The 13,267-nt window shown below is 48.5% G+C and overlaps 1 long non-coding RNA gene across 2 annotated transcripts; it reads left to right on the top strand.

Annotated features, from left to right (window-relative positions):
• Nucleotides 1-3,028: 3,028 nt before the first annotated feature.
• Nucleotides 3,029-4,596, top strand: LOC134477163 (uncharacterized). 2 transcript variants are annotated; one of them, XR_010049076.1, is made up of 2 exons: nt 3,029-3,263; nt 4,063-4,596. It is a non-coding gene; the product is annotated as an uncharacterized LOC134477163 (long non-coding RNA). The 2 variants fall into 2 exon arrangements; XR_010049077.1 differs by having other exon boundaries at nt 3,029-3,271.
• The last annotated feature ends 8,671 nt before the right edge of the window (nt 4,597-13,267 follow it).

Raw genomic sequence — 13,267 nt, 5'->3', positions numbered from 1 at the left:
ACAGAACACATTAAGATCCTGAACCAAAGTACCACTGTATTTGAAAAGGCTGTATCAGACTGAAATATACAGATTTTTTTCTTGTCACTGTTTCCTAAACAATGAAGTATAACAATTATATACATAGATTTACACTGTATCAGGTATAAAGTGATTTGGAGATGATTTAAATTATATAGAAGGATACATGAAAATATTGTATCATTTTACAGAAGGGACTTGAGCATCCTTGAGTCTTGCTATCTGAAAAAATTCCCAGAATCAAAAATTCCCTGAGGTCACTGCAAGACAAGTGCATATCTATTTTTACATTAAAAGACATTTTTTCCAGATAGTTCACCACCTGAACAGGTTTCATAATCACTACGCTCAAAGATGATAGCCTTTTTCCTAGCTTGAGAAGCCAACAACCACTGAGAAAAATCTCAAAGAAACAAGCACAGATAGTTTTTCAAATCTTGACATCTAAATACATCTCCCTCCCCCAGAAAAAACAAGCATCCTCAGAGAAATGGCTAATTTCAAGCACAAAATGAGGCAATAACACCTCATTCTAGAGAGTTAGGAAGTACTTTAAAAAGTAAAAAAGGATATATAGAAAGAACACAAAAGCCAGCTTGAATATGTCCACCTGCCCAAAGCTAGGAAAATGTGAGCATCAAGATAAATGATGAGCCAAGATGTAGTATCCTAATCTGTAAACTCAGCACTGTAGATGGTTGAGGGAGGAGGATCTCAAGCTGGGTAACTTATCAGCTTAGTGTGATCCTCTTCAAAATAAATAAAAAAGGGCTTGGGATATAACTCCCTGAGAATATTTTCAGTTCAGTACCACCAAAACATAAAATAAAAGTAAATAATGAGTAAAATAGAAATTCCTTACTCTACACAAATATTAATTAATTAATTAATTGAGAAGAAAAGCTCTTTCATATAGAAAATGCCAACTAATAAATGTAGTAGTCAATCATGAATTTGGCAACTATCATAGTAATAATTAAGCCTAGAAACATCAGTGGTATAAAAAGCAGTGGGAGTTAAGCTTGATGACGATCAGGATATTTACACATTCACATCTCTCCACAAAGTGCTTTGTAATTGCAAAAAGAAAAATAGGGCTGGGTTATAATTCAGAGGTATAAGTGCCTTCCTGGTAAGCACAAGGTCTTGAGCTTGATTCCCAGTACAAAAAAAAATGGAATAAAAAAAAGAATGCTCTACTTGGAAAAACCTAGAAGACACCATTTTAATCAAGTAATACAAAATGAACATCACCAGTGCACCCTTTTTGGACACAATGTGTCTTGGTTACTTTTCTCTTGTTGTTGAGACAAAAATACTCAATGCCCAAAATGAAGGAAGGAAAGATTTATGTAGCTTACAATTTTTGAAGGGTTCAGTCCATCCTCAGCTTACAATTTTTGGAGATTTCAAGGGGCGGCTGTTCACGGCAGCCAAAAGAGACAAAAGCCAACAGAGTAAAAGGGCAAAGCACGCCTCCTTCCCTCCCTCATATTGTATGCTGGCTAACTGTCCCTTGCTGGGTGCAACACTCACACTGCCAATCCCAGAACTAGACAACAAACCAATCACAAATGGTAAGTTCAGCTGCCTCTATGACTGTCTGAGTTTTAGGGGGCCATCCAAACACAAACCATAACATAATGCCTTAGAACAACATGCATCACTTCTGGGATTCTCTGCCAAAAAGCCAGAACTAGAACCAAATATGAGCGAATATCAAACAAGCTCAGATTGAGAGACATTGTGTAAAATAACCAACCTATTCCCAACATGTCAAGGTCATGAAAATCAAAACTAAGGAACTGTGCTTTGTTTTTTAAAAAAATAAAAATAAGATCAATGAGACATGATACTCACAGGCTGAAGTATATTACAGTAGTAGAGGCTTGCCCAGCTATGCAAGGCCCTAGATTTTATTCCTAACACTGCAAAAATAAAATGAAACAAAAAATGATAACCAAAAGCAACAACATATGATTGCAGACTGAATCATTTTACTACAAAGGACATTGTTGGAACAACTGGTCAAAATTGAATGCAATCTAAAGATTAGGTGGCAGTAACACATTGATCTTGAATTTCTGATTCTAATAGTTGTATTATAGTTAAATAAGAGAATATTCTTGTTTGTAGAAAATTCACATTAAAGTGTTTGGGGACTAAGAGCTATCAGGTCAACAAGCAACTTAGGAATAGTTCAAAGAAAAAAATTATCTGTACTGTTCCTTCAGCTTTTCCGTAAGTTAAAAATGATTCAGAACAAAAATGTCCCAAATATGTATGTCAGCTGTAATCAAAAGCTCTGACTCTTCATTTATCTCACTAAAACCAAAGGCTACAGCCAGCCCAGGTGGCCGAACCTGTTCATCCTGACTATCAGGGACAGAGTGCCAGGCATAGGCTGGGCAAACACCTCTCATTCCAGGGGTCAGGTACAAGGCCAAGCATGGGAGGCCTGCACCAAGGCTTCAGGCCAAGGCTTAAGTGACAAAGCCCCAAACTAAGCACTCAAGGAGCGGGGCAGAAGCCCTTGGCCTCTGGGGCCTGGAGTAGGAGGAGACAACACAGAATTCTTTCCACACCCATCTGGGATAAAGACTTTCCCTCAGGCCCTGCACACTTAGTGAAGGTGGAGCTTGGGAAGGGAGGGGGAGAGAGGAAGTGGAGATCACATGGAGTCTTTCACGTTACATTTGTATTTACTGATCTTATTGAAGACATTCTGTTGTCCTTGGACCTCTACATCACGTCCCCAGTGTGGCTTCCTAGAAGGGATGGGCAGGAATGAACTGGTATGTACCTGCTAGAAGTAAATGCAGGCTCCCTTGGGAACCAGTGCTTCAGTAGTTGGACACAAAAAGTTTGTGAGGTTTGGTTTTTCCCCAGTAAGGCTGCTCATTCACCTTTGCATCTCTACAGGCTTGATTTTTCCCTGGGATAGTTCTGCAAATGACAAGAACGGGAAAGAACTCAACATCTGTTGATGTGTATCTCTTCCAGGATGTGACTGTGAAGTGCTGTCCCAAGGGCTGTACAAGTTCACCCTCGAGCCGCCTTTGCTACCCATTTCCTCACACTGCCGGCCCACCACACATGCTCTGCGAATGACGTGTTTCTCTGTATGCATACCACCTTTGTCTGCATCTCTGGAAGGCAAAAAGAGAAGCCTCCACCACACTGCTTCAACCCATTTTCAGCCTGCAAAGGCTCTTCTGGAAGCAACTTTACCCTAAATTAAGGTATTCATGTAAGTAGGTGTCTAGAGTGGCTTGTTCAGTTACTAAGAGATGGATACGGCATCATTTTCTGCCATAAAAAATTGACAAGTCCGCCGTGGCCCTAGAGCAACAATGTCCCCTAGAGATATGAAGCCAGGCCCTGGAGATTGCAAGGGGAGACACAAACCCCAGACCACCAGAACACATCCACTCCCACACCCACACCCACACGCACTCCTATGTACGGGCACTGTCCGTTGTACTGAAAGGGTAAAGCTTTTGGCAACGGGGAACAGAGCTCAGTCAGGGGTGTCCAGAAAGGATTAACAAGAAGAATTTCCGTCCCTCAGGTATTCAGCAAATCCTGAGTAATGCGCATCTGCATCTTGACCAGAGATAGTTAGATCTAGATAAAGAATTGAGCTCTGTGGAAAGCAGAGAAAGGACTCTGGGTTTCTAACTGGATTCCAGAGCTCTGATGCAAGTGAGGGAATTCCCAGGCAGAGCAATCCCAGGACTGGAGCTCCTGTCCTCCAGAAGCCACAGCAGCAGCTATGGAAAAAATGCCTTCTCGAGCTTGTCAAGGCCCTTTTCCAGTCATTCTGTCTGAAAATCATCTGCCCATTATGGAGCCCACATCAACATTACCTTCAGTCCACAGAGCTGGAGTACATGGTGCAGCCCCAGATCCTTGCTTTTTAGCTCCTGAGATCTAGGTATTAGCAATGGACATCAAGATAAGGTGGCAGATAAAGCACAGGACTGCTCCTGCCTGGGTTTAGTATCTGACCCCAGTGTGACCTCCCTCTTCTCCATTTAGGCCTGACTCATGCTTCCTGAGTTGAAGCCCAAAGAGTCCTGCTGCCCAGCTGTAGCTGACTCATGGCTGGTCCAGAGCTGCTACAGAAAGGACTTGGGTGCACTGTCAACTTGCAGCGAGGAGACAGGCACCTGTGCTTCCTGGGAAAACTGCCTACAATGTGCCTGGCCCCAGGTACCCCACCACATTTCAGTGGTGTAATGACCCCGTGGGAAGTGAAGCCTTTTCCTAGAAAGGAGGAGAATGAGGCTCAGAGAGGACGGAGCAGAGATAACTTCAGAGCCCAATCTCCCAGCACTAAGCTACTCACTTTCCCTCAGCACCACCGCTGAGGACTGCCATGTTTTTGTTCATTCTTCCAACCAGCATTTATATTTTTTAGAGTTTGTTTGTTTGTTTGTTTTGTACCGGGGATTGAACTCATGACCTCACACTTGCCAGGCAAGTGCTTGTGTGACTGAGCTAAATCCTCAGCCCTATATTTTTTATTTTAAAGAAAAAAAATAAAAACAATGGTATGAAATTTCAAAATAAGATTGTAAGAGAGTAACAATGGTTAGCACATTATATATTGTTATTTTCAAAGTAGCTTCTATTACAAGCTATAGGCATGAAAAATTGATCAAACAATATGGGCACACACCTTTCTTTTCAATGAATATCAGTAGTATAACTATCTTAACTATAAAACTATCTTAACTGTTTTGAGTGTGTATGTATGTATGTATTTATTTATTTTTCCCTTTTCCCTTCCTTCTTTTCCCCATCTTAGTTTCTGTTTCGTTTTTTTTTTTTTTTTTTTTTTTCTTATCTTTTTTGTTTTTATCGGTACCAGGGATCGAACTCACGACTGCCTGCTTGCAAGGCAGGCACTTATGCCACTGAGCTAAATCCCCAGCCCCAGTTTCTGTTTCATTTTGAACACCTTCTTTCCACTTCACAATATCTATTGTACATTCTGGTTCCCATTTACTTTTTCAGCTTCTTACACTAGGGAGACACTACAATGTCTATGCATGCAAGCCTGACTTATCTTACTTATTAATGGTCTCAAGTTGCATCCATTTCCCTATAAATGTCTCAATTTTGTCCTTATTTATACCTGAGCAGTACTCTATTGTATGAAAATATCACATCTTTTTTATCTGTTCCTCAGTTAATGGGCATTTGGGTTGTTTCCAAGATTTAGCTATTATAAATTGTGCTTTACAAACATGGGTGCACATATATTGCTATGATATGATGTTTTTAATTCTTCTGGGGAAATACCCAGAAGTGGAATAGCTGGGTCAAATGGGATCTCTAATCCTAGGTTTTAGAGGAATCTCCACACTGATTTCCATAGTGCTAGTCAGCTAGCCAGTGGGCCTCCTTCCCTCTGCTTCATGGTCACTCACACCTACCCACCCCTCCTGAGGAACTAGAACTGACTGGTCCAAGTTCCCTGCAACCTCATCTCAACCAAGAGCAGGGCTAGCAAGGCCTAGGCAGCTGGAGGACAGGTGTCTGGTTTGAACAGGGACATCAGTTGGGCAGCCCAGGCCTGCACCCAGGAGATATTTCAGGGTAGGTGTCAGCCCAGCAGGGTGGGTAGGTAAGACGCCAGAAGGGAATGCAGCCTCCTCTCATTCCTGTGGCTTCAGGTACTGGCTAAGTCAGCCCTGAGTGACTCCATGGACTCATGGTGTCCGGGGCCTTGTGAGGGCTAAGGCACATCTTTAAAAGCTTATAATCACTAAATACTTCTCGTGTCAGCCCTGCCCTTGCCCAGCCCAGGAGAGCACTCTCTAGAGATGCATACAGACAGCTTCCCTGGGTCTCACTCTTGTGATACTGGAGATCCTGCCGGGGTCACCTCCCTCACACACAGGCCATGCTGTGAGCACCCTCATGTTGTCAGACCCTCACTCCCTCAAATGTTCTCCAGTCCCTAGGCACAGATGAGATTACATTTTTCAGGGACCTCCTCCAAGTGCCCACAGTTAACATTTGCAGGTGTGCAAAGTGTGCAGGCACCCACATGCTATCCATATGGATGTACACTTGTGTGCACTCAACATTCACACAAACACGCATATCCTGCTGCAGACACTCAGGGAAATCACACACACACGTTGGAAATATGCATACTGCCTACGTGACGTACTTTGTCCAAGTGTCCACAGGCACTCCTGCACAGCCCGAGATTTTCAAGTGAAACCTCACCTCCAGCCCTACTACCACTGCTAACCAGTATAAGCAAGGAGAAGCCTCAGCTGCTAGGAAGCTGCTATCTCTCTCTTGCCTCTTGGCGGAGCTGTCAGGTCCCCGACTCCAGCCCTCCCCCAATCACAGCTGCTGCCTGGGGAACCAGGTGAGCAGCGGGCAGCACCACTGGGCTGCACGCTGGGACCTAGCCAGGCTTAATGAGGGAGGAGAGGAAGATCCTGGTGATCCTGGACTCCGATAGGGTATGGGATGACCCCCTGTACAGATACCAGGTGCTCCAGGAAGGGAAAAGAAGCAGTTTGAAACAAAGTGGGGAGAGTTCCAGTAGGGTCAAGTGAGTGGAAAAGAACTGGAAGGTACCAGCAGGAGGCTCAAGAGGGAAGATGTGAGCGCTGTGGAGACAGGAGACAGGAAAAAAGGACTGCGGGGCGGGAAATAGGAAGATGGATCCCAGGAGGTGCATAGGAGATGAGGAGAAAAAAGAAAGGACAGTGAGGAAAGAAGGACCAGACAGGGAGAGAGAAGTGAGGGACAGGCTTGGGGCAGGAGGCAACACAGGGCAGAGCCCCAGCACATGGGGCAGGCAATATTGTGCCGTGGTCAAACAGTGCCAAGCCAGCCCTGGCCCCTGCTCTGCTTCCCTTTGCCCCTCCCTTATCCAGGCCCCAAATCTAAGGCACCCAGGCTTTGAGACCCCGCAGGCAAACAGGACTCACCTACCCACATGGAAGGCAGTGATGTTGGGGTACACTACCCTAGCATGTTGGTGGCCTCACCTGCCACCTTCCTGGCACCCACACAAGAACTGCTCCCAACAAGATCCAGGTGCCTGAAGACAAGTAGGAAAACTGAGAGGCACAGGAGGGAAAGCACCCCCCATCCTCTACTGTCCTAGCAGCTTCTGCAGAGCGTGGACAAAGCTGGACTCGGAGGCAAAGTTCCTGTTGCCTAAACCCCACCCCCAGCCCCCACCCTGCTGCCTGTGGAACCAATGGTGAGCACTAAAATGCAGAGGTGCAGAGCTGGTCAGTCTCATCTTTCATGACCCCCTCCTTCTCTTCCCCTGGCCCCACTCACAGCACTGGATAGCTCACATGTCTGAGGGTCTGGGAGGGTCTCAGAGGCCTCATGTCCCAGAGGGAAAAAGAAAGCCTGGACCCCAATCCCCTGCACCAGCTCTTTTTCATGGACACTTTGCTAGAACTCCTTTCCCGCCAGCCCCGCGAAGCACTCTCAGCTGGTCAACATGCTCAGAGCCCGTCTCAGCTTCACCATGTCATGCAGGTGCTGCTGGGCCCTGGGCTCTGCTTCTCTTTCTTTGTGTGCCCCAGAACTTGGTGCCCAGATAGAAGCACATTCATTAATCAGACGCTCTGGGTGGCAGGAAAGGGCTCCCCATCTTTCAGCTGAGAACACTGAGGTTCAGAGAGGCAGCATGTCTAGTCTAACATCGTGTGAAGTGGACCAGCCTTTGAAACCTGAAGGGAGGAGCTGGGGGAACCACTATCACAGCCTGGTCTTTCTCCAGGGGCAGCCTCCGCCTCACCCTTGTCCTTCAGTCAGAGTCCCACCATTTTTCTGTGCCCCTCCAGATTCAAACCCTCCCACTAGAGCAAGCCCACCTCACACTCCCGAGCTCTGAACTTGCCAAACACACACCCTTGATCATCCCACCCCCAACATCCCCCAAGAGCCTTTCGTGACACCTGAAGGCAAATTCGCCCTCTTCACTCCCATGGCACTGTAGCACCTGCCTCTGACCTCTTCACTCCCCGCTTAGAACCTTCCAGTAGCTCCCAGCTGCCCTTGAGGTAGAAGCACACTCAGAGAGGCATTCAAGACCCCTGATGCCAGAGATATAGCTCCATAGCACTGTCTGCCTGGCAAGTGCATGGTCCTGAGTTCAATTCCTAATTCCAAGAGGAAAAAAAAGACCCCTGCCAGCTTTCCTGGCTTCATCCCCAACCCTTGTTCTCCTCTACCCTCCCCTACTCTCAATGCCCCCCACATCTGCTCTCACATCATAAAACCACTCCCAGATCCCCAGCTCAGGATTCAGTTACATCTCCCCAGGTGTCTGCACCCCGCCCTTCTGTGTGGATCAAGTGCACCCCAGAGTCCTGCAGCCCCTGCGCCTCCCCCTTCCTAGGAGTATTCACCTCTGCATGATTGTCTGGGTCCCCTCTGGATTGTGACTGCTCTGCAGGCAGGGACACAGTCCATTCTGCTGGATGATTTCCCCAGCATCTCACACACTACTCAGCACCAAAGAGGTGTGCTATAAATATTGCCTGAAAGATTGTTAGACTCTAATGAGTCTGTGTGTCGGAAGGTGGGGCGAAGGGATGCACACTGAGGGTGAGAGAGCTGACTGTCAGTTTCCTCTGAGCCCCCACCCAGGGTTCCCTCTCTGAGAGCTAAGCCAGCTCCTCTGTGGAGTCTATGAGGAGTGACAGGCTCACTACAGAGCCTGAAGGCCCAATGACCACTCCAGGCATAACTGGCTGGAAACCTAGGGAGACGCAGGCACACGCTGTGTCCACACCAGGCTCCCTGGGCTCCCAGATTCCCTTAGATACCACAAGGCAATGGATGGCCTTAGGGGGCCCTGGATTCTCCAGCCTTCCAGCCAGACCGTAGGCCACTGTAGAGCTGTCCAGAGGCCCCAAGGTGACATCACTTCTTCTCAACAAAAGGTAGAACCAGGAGATGATGCATGTGGGCCCTGCCCTTGGGAAGGTCCCAGGTTGAGAAATAAGGAGTCAGCCTGATTCTGGGGCCCAGGAAGACCCAGGCACGTAGCCAGGCCCAGGCACAGACAGATACACGTGGGTGGGGGACAACAACAGCGACCGCGACTAATCTTCATTAGGCACCACTAAGGACGAGACTCCAAGCCGAGCAATTTGTAGATGTCTTTTCATTTCATCCTTACCATAACTCTCCAGAGTCAGGGATCATTCTTGTTTTACACAATGGAAATGGAGACTCGGAAAGACCTAGCACTTTGTGCCTCATCCCACGGCTCGCCGGTAGCAGACCTGGAACTCAAGCCCAAATCCACCAGCTCCAAAGCTATGCCCTTTTCACCCCACTTTGTGGTGACTCCAAATTCGAGGTGGGGAATTGGTTCTTCCGTTCTCCTAAAAGCCTCCCCACAGCCAGCAGCATAGCCCCCGCAAACCGAGGCTCCCCCATAACCTGGTTCCCACCTGCCTGTTCACCATCCCCTCCACCCACACCCACCACATCTTAGATTTCATTCTTGCCTTCTTCTAAGTTTTCCTCTCAGAACCTCCCTTTCTGCTGCTGTTGCAGGCTCAGCAGCCTGCCCATTCTACAGAAATGGAAACAGCTTCTTCAGTAGGTTAAGTAACTAGCCCAAGGTCACACAGCTGGGAAGCAACTGAGCCTGGTTAGAACTTAGGTCATTAGAACATCAAGTAATAAAACATTAATTTGTGTTCCAGATAATTAGGGAATGAGAATTAGCTGCTAATCTTTCAGGGAAGAAAAATCCAACAGGTTTCAGAGTAGACAAGGGCCAGCTAGTCCTTGAGAGGAAGGTAAGCGCTGAATGGTGAACTTGAGAAGAGGAAGTATAAGAAAAGTCCAGGGAAGAGCAAGGAGACAGAGAAGAGAGACACTCTCAAAATTAGGGAGACAATGTCACATGGTGGGAAGAGTTGGCATAGTGGCATGGGGGTCACTTGCTGTGTCCCCTCCAACTTGCTATATGATCTTGGGTAGTCACTCTGTCTCTGTCTCTGTCTCTGTCTCTGTCTGTCTCTCTCTCTCCCTCTTTCTCTCTCTTTCCTTATAGGATGGAGATACACTCCCAGGGCCAACCACTAAGTTACATCCACAGTTCTTTTTACTTTTTATTTTGGGACACCCTACTAAGTCACCCCAGCTGACCTCAAACATGCGATCCCCTTGCCTCAGCCTCACAGAGTGTATGCCACCATGCCCAGCTAGCCCTCCCCTCTCTTGATGCCTTATCTACGAATGAGGAAGAAATGAGCCTGGATGATCTCTGGGGTTCCACTTGCTCTGAAAAGCTAAGATTCTGATTGTATGTGTGTGTTGCTTCTGGGCCTTAAAACTCACAAAATCTGTTACCAGACTGTTGACATGGGGCAAACATTTGGACCCCAAGCACATACAGGGGCCAGTAGTCAACATGGCACCTGACAAGGGTGCCCAGGTCCTATACATCTCCTCTCACCATTAATGCATCTGTGTGTGTGCACTCACCACTGGACCCTCAATGGGAAGGGTCCTGCCAAACTGACACCCAGGGAAAAGGAGCCAAGATGGAACTGTAGCTCATAGGGAAGGACTAGAGTATGCCTGCCAGCAGCTAAAATACTAGGTCCCAGTTCATTCTCCAGGAGAAGAAGGGGGTCCTTGGAGAAGGGACCAAGGAGTAAGGGTGGAGTTCCAGGATTGGAGTGAGTACACTGCCAAATGGAGGAAGACTTGAGGTACAGGAGAAGCACCCAGTCACACCTGCACTGCACCAAACAAAGTACATTCCAGACCATCGGCAAAGGGACAGCCTTCCCTCAAAGCCTGTGGCACAGCACAGATGCCATGGAGAACTCAGAGCCGGTGGGTGCATCATCAGAGGCTGTGGGCATGAACATGTGCACACACACTCACCTTCACACACGAGCCTGCACAGACCCCCAGCTTGGACAGCCATGCCCCCTCTTCCAGACAGAGCCCTTTGAGCTGCTGTCCCTCCAGGGAACACACCCTGCCAATGACATACAGTCTTGGAAGCCACAATATCTTGTTGTCTCTTACTGTCCCTTTGTACTTCTGATGTGCCTGCTTCCTTTCTGACTCAAGATGTGCCATAAAGAGGCCCACCCAAGTCCACGGGACTGACTTCCACCCTCAGGAACACGAAGGCTGCTCTCATCACTCCCACCCATCTAATCTCCAGCTCCTGCCCTCCAGCACCCTGTCTTATTCACCACCAAGGCAGCAGGGAGCTCAGGAGTCCATGGTTCTCTAGTCTCCCCAAACTTCGAGATGGATCCCAGAGCTAGAAGCCCAGGTGTCCCACCAGCCCTCCTCCTGCTGGCTGTGAAAACTCAGGCTGACCTTCTATGTTCTACAAGGTCACGGTGAAGATTCTGTGAGAAATACCTGCAAAACCCTCAGTGAAAAGCCCTGAGCTTTTATCATTGTTTGTCTTTAATGCTACTTCCCTTTGTCCTTATCACACCACCGCCCCTTCTAAGACATCCTTCTTGGAGTCTAATCTCAAGGCTTTGTGCACTTGACTAGAATCTGAGGACCCAAGGTGGGGACCCAAGCCTCCTGTAGGAGGCTCAAAACGGCTGGTTAGAAGAGCCACCTCCTTGTAAGAGGACAAGGCCAAGAGGGAGATTACAGAGGCGCCGGGCCCTGGGCTGTGACATACACCTGCCACAGCTCCCGGGAGATCGGGGACCTGCCAACTTACCCCACCCCATGAGCTCATGGCTGCATCTGCCAGGCACTCTGGGAGCTGGTGCTGACAACAAGGCCTGGGCACAGAGCCCAAGGATGGGAAGGAAGGCAGGAAGACAGCCAAGAACCAGCCTCAGAGCTGTCCCCACAGGGCTCATATACAGCTTCCCTCCAGTTTCCACATAGGCTCGGTGGCCACCGACCCTCCATCTCTGCTTCTCTCAAGAGTCCTGGTACTGCTCAGGGCCTCACTGCCTCTGCCCTCTCCCCAAAGACAAGGGGTGAGCACGGCACAGCTCACTTTTCCTCCCTGACGGCTGGGCTCCCCTGTGGCCTTGCTGCAGACACAGGATGGAATGCCCTCCTTTTAAGAGTTTGCTGGGCGGGAGACAGAGCTAAATGCTGTCATTCCTGAGGTTACTCCGGGTATGCACCTAAATGCCAGTTATAAAGGGACTTTAAATCCCCAAATAGATGCTCTTGTCCCAGTTTCGGGGTGTCACTACAGATAGGACAAACCAGGAATCAATCCGAGCCTCAATTTTCTCCTGAGTCTTGAACTTCACCCCCTCCTCCTTCAATCAATTCATGGATGCACCTTCCAAGTAATCCCCCAATCCATGCCTGGGTCAAGAGACCCCTCACCAAGACCTCGTCAGACCCTGGGTTCAGCTTCCAGGACCCAACAAGGGATACCAGCTTGCAGCCACAGACACTGAATGGCAGGGGCTCTCTGTATCCCCTGACTTGTGGCCAAAGCCTCAGGTCAGCCTGGGGCTCTGTCTATGCTCTATCTGCTCCCTCTTCAGGGAGCAGATACTTGCATGTCCCAGCCCCTGTCCCCACCACAGAGCTGCCCTTCTAGCTCCCCATGCTGCCTCATGGCCCACTGTCTCTACAGGGACCCCCATGCCAGCTCAGCTATCTCTCCCTCTCCACTCACCTCCCGGGTCTAGGGCCAGGGCCACCCCTGCTCCCACTGGAGACCTCCCTGAGATGTGGCCATCTTCTTGCTCACAAGAGAAGTCCCCAAAAACCAGCAGTGTCTCTTTCTCACACAATGGCACACACACACACACACACACACACACACACACACACACACTGTCCTCCCTCCCCACCCACCCCCATGTTCTTTCTGTAAAGGAAGATCTCCGCCAGTTCAGGATCTCTATCTATCTGTGGTTTTTCTTCACCACCCAGGCCCAGGCTCTAGCCAGGAAATAGGCATAGTTGCAGACTTCTGGGTCCCCCAACTCCTGAGCAGGTAGGTAATGACTATCGAAGCATCCTTGCTGTCTACCCAGAATCTCCCTCCATCCCCACTTCCTCCTCCCTCTCCCCCATACCTCACACCCCACAGAAAAGACATATTTCCATGTCATTTTTCAAGTGTCACTAAGTGGGCTAGGCAGGCATGAGGCTTGACAGTCCCCACCCAGGAGGCAGGGTAAATTCCCAGGAGAGCAGGTCACTAAGCTGGGTCTCTGGGGTGGGGCCCCTAAAGATTGGCCAGTTGTGGAACAGTGCT

This window comes from Cavia porcellus, unplaced genomic scaffold, assembly GCF_034190915.1.
Source record: "Cavia porcellus strain 051 isolate PalLab524CR breed Dunkin Hartley unplaced genomic scaffold, mCavPor4.1 scaffold_8, whole genome shotgun sequence".
Taxonomy (NCBI): domain Eukaryota; kingdom Metazoa; phylum Chordata; class Mammalia; order Rodentia; family Caviidae; genus Cavia; species Cavia porcellus.
This window is presented reverse-complemented; position numbering and strand designations above follow the sequence as displayed.